Source organism: Borostomias antarcticus (genome assembly GCF_949987555.1).
Source record: "Borostomias antarcticus genome assembly, chromosome: 5".
NCBI classification, from domain to species: domain Eukaryota; kingdom Metazoa; phylum Chordata; class Actinopteri; order Stomiiformes; family Stomiidae; genus Borostomias; species Borostomias antarcticus.
In genome coordinates, this window is record NC_140238.1 from 32479551 (window position 1) to 32483484 (window position 3934).

At 43.9% G+C, this 3934-nt stretch overlaps 1 protein-coding gene across 1 annotated transcript in view; it reads left to right on the forward strand.

Annotated features, from left to right (window-relative positions):
• Positions 1–1924, forward strand: part of gcgra (glucagon receptor a) — a 3699-nt gene extending 1775 nt beyond the window's left edge. The window contains exon 2 of the mRNA XM_084437642.1: positions 1–1924. This exon is cut by the window's left edge and continues 1085 nt beyond it. The gene's annotated coding sequence lies outside the window, so the exon portion shown is untranslated.
• Positions 1925–3934: the final 2010 nt, after the last annotated feature.

The window sequence follows — 3934 nt, forward strand, 5'->3', positions numbered from 1 at the left end:
AGGAGTTTTCACTTTTTCTGGTTATGAGCGTTATTGTTTCATGTTTTTTTTTTAGGATTTCATATGAAAAGGAGAGATCTGATCAAACAAAGAATGTGTGCAGTCGCCTCCAGCTATTTGATTCTGCCCATCCGGATCTTTTTTAAATCTCTCATATTCCACAAGAAAAAGACAGTCGGCATGGAGCACGTCCGCCTCCTCTTCAATACCCCTGAGGACAAAGCTGAGACAGCTGTACACTCGCATCAAGGTTAAAAATACTAGCGCTCAAATACTCCCATTCAGTAAGCATGAACTACAGTAGGCTAACATGCATAAAGTATGAATAAATAATTGAATTTAATAAAATAAATGAATCGCTGCAGTATGACTCAAAATAACAAGTCAGCTCTCGTGCGAGAGCGTCTCTCGTCATGGAAATGGGTTTTTGTCACGGCGAAAAAATCCTTTCTATCATGCATGCAGATATAAGCTTAAGTGGTTTGACTCACTATCAGATCAGTCACTTTCCAGAACAGCCGAGTCACATCCGGTGTCCGCAAGTACCCCCTCGCTGCTCCCCCCCCCCCCCCCATGAGAGACTGACCCTGCGCTGACCGGATCTGCCCTCCATCAGACCACCGTGTCAAGTAAACTTTAAACTTAATCTTTACATACAGTAACATCAGTGTCATGTGTTAGATTGTTTCTGTCATATTATTTTCTGAAGGCCTTCGGACGTAGAACACACTTTTGAAACAGATTCGTTGAACAAAAGGGAAATTTGTCATAGTGTGCATGTAGCATAGCTCATGCTAGCGCTTCTGTACATCAGTATTCAGGTGAACATGCCTACCGGGACTCAACACGTCAAAATACGGTACTCATTGACAAATGATGCAGTATAAGATTATTTGCAAAGAACTGAATGCTAATACAATGTTTGTATCATTTGTGTTCACAAACAAATGTCAGAAAGGAATTGCTCAACATGACCGTGTAAGGCTATTTGCACAATGTTAATTTATCTGTGGTGAAATATGTAAATATGTGTACGTTAAAGTGATTCATTTGGTTGGCGCTGATTATGTCTGTGCTCGTTGTCTATGTTATTGAGTGTGTGTGTGTGTGTGTGTGCATGTGTGTGTGCGTGTGTGTGTGTGTGCGTGCACTTGGAATTTCTGCACAGAGGAATGGACATCTGGCCCCCGGGGGTATGGGGGGGGGCATAATGAATCACCCCTCCTTTAGCTGTTGCATTCTATTCGCAACAGCAGGACAAGCGCCAGGCATTTGAAGGATCCAGTAGCAGGTGGTGTCAGAGGTCAGAGGTCGTGGCGAGTCCCAGCAGTCCTCTGTTAGCTCGCGACCTTCACGTGCGCACCACATAAGGAGCCCGCATGCACTGTATCACACATCGACCGCTCTGTGAACTCATGCCAACGCTAAACATAGTTCCGAGATAAGTGGTTGTGAGCCGTCGTCTGACAATCACATCTCCACATGACAGCGTTTAGCAGCTACCCAACAAGGACACAGCGCTGACCGCTTGGTCAGATAATGTTGGCTGTTTTTCGGCATTCTTTAGAGGAAGATACCAGAGGTAGATGGTATGTCGAGGTGATGGGTTTTCTGTTGAACACACACATACACACCACACAGAAGTATGTACTTGGAGTTCAAACAACCTTTTTTTTTTATTGGACTCGCCTAAGCATGTGTACATTCGGAAGCCGTGACTTGAGTCATCCCCTGGATCAGTAGTTGTGAACGTAACCCCCCCCGTCCCCCCACCCCCCCCAGCGAGTTCTGCCCCTCGTCATTGTCCTCGTCTCTCAGACGAGGTTCTTGAAGCCTTTATTCTGTGTGACAAATCTACAGAAGGACAAAGTGCGACTGGCTTCTTTGCTATATACGTATATACACATTATGTTGCTTGTGTTCTGTTGCCAATTTTGTCCAATTTTGTCCAAATGATGGAAAAATAAATAACTGTGGAAAATAATTGTGTCTATTGTTTATAGGCTGCGTTCCCAATTGGATATTTCCAAACTATATAGTACGCCAAAAAAGGATGTAGTTGGCCCCAATACAAACAGGTTCATCTCAGAGAATTAGAATATTGTGGAAAGTTATTTTTCGTAATTTTTCACTTTGTGTAATGGATCTAGAATACATGAAAGTTTCACTTTTTGAATTAAATTACGGAAAATAAAGAACTTATTCACAATATTCAAATTTTTTGGGATGCACCTGCAGTATGGCAAAAAATACCAGGATGTCCTACTACATCCAGTCGTATTTTGCAGTATGCCAGCCAGCACACTTTTCTACCTATTCTGACCCACAATCCTGTGCGTAGCAGGAATTAGGTCACCTGTGTAAGTTGGTCCAGCTGTGGACAGATGTTGCTTTATGGACAGTGATGGATGTGGTCAAATTTCAAGGTGAACGTTATAACAAGGTAGCATGTCCCAATTGGATGCGTGCTGCGTGCAAAGTACGTACTTTCTAGGGGCAGCTATAGTACGTACTGGTTGTAAAAAGTAGTATGCAATTCGAAACGCAGCCATAGTCTTTTTTCCTTGTTGCAAAACATGACAGCTCAAACAGGAAGTAGAGTCTCTGCCGTGATGCTGGCTGATGACTGGGAGGAACGGTGAGTATTGGTTACTTCCTGGGATTAGGTGCTGTAACTAACACACTGTTTTATTGTCTATCTCTCGCCAATGGCCACTAACTAGGTAGTATATAATTGCTAGTATACTCAACGCTGAACCATAGATACTGCTCTTTAGAATCACAATTTGATTCAAGTAAAATATTTAGATACTGCTCTTTAGAATAACAATTAGTTAAGTAAAATATTTGGATTCTGGCTCCTTTATGACGGTTTAGGACGTTATTGATTAAGTAGCTCGGGCGATGGTCCATCGACTAAATACCCTGTTTGTATTGGCTCCATTATAAGACTGCTGAGCTGAGCTTCTGTCCTGATGTTCATAAACCCAGTCTAGCTGCTCTCCCCTGCTCCCAGAGGTTAGAGGCTACCCCTACCCCTAGAGGGAGGACGCTGCCATTCTCAACAGCTGGAGCAGCGGAGACATGGGGCAGATAGATCACTGGACTGCTACTGTATACCGCTACTGACTAACAAAATATATTTAAATGTCATCTTTAAATGTCTTACAGTCTCTATATCGGTTGAGGCAAGTGCCCTCTGGGCTATTTTTTATATTAAATATACATGTGACGTATTACATTTATAATGTAGAGACATGGATGAGCTGGGTCTGAGATTCATGTGGGTATACACATCACAGAAAGAGAGAGAGAGAGAGAGAGAGAGAGAGAGAGAGAGAAAAAGAGAGAGAAAGAGAGAGAGAGAGTGAGAGAGAGAGAGAGAGAGAGAGAGAGAGAGTGAGAGAGAGAGAGAGAGAGAGAGAGAGAGAGAAAGAGAGAGAGAAAGAGAGAGAGCGAGTGTGAAAGAGAATGAGTGCGTGTGTGTGTGTGTGTGCGGTGCGTGTGTGCGTGTGTGCGCACGCGCTCGTGTGTGTGTGTATGTGCGCACGAGCGCACACACACACACTGAGTCAATGTCACACATCTTGAACGGCTGTGATTCCTACAGAGGAATGTACTTAGAGTAGCACGTCACAACAGAACAGGGGACTTGATAGTCAAGGACATGTGATTTAACAACCTCAGTGAGAACGCACAAACATTCCTGTGTCAGTCCCACCATGTTCCATTTCTGCAGTAACCCAGCCACCTTTACACATCTGTCTCCTACACACACCAGATGTTGTTGTTGTCAGTGAAGTGTCCAGAGAGGTGTTTGTTCTGGAGGTCACCTGCACATTTGACCCTAGCCTACAGGAAGCCTCCATGACCAAGGTCGTTAAGTACCGACCTCTCCTGAATACCCTCTCAGAGCCGGGGGACTGATGCAGAC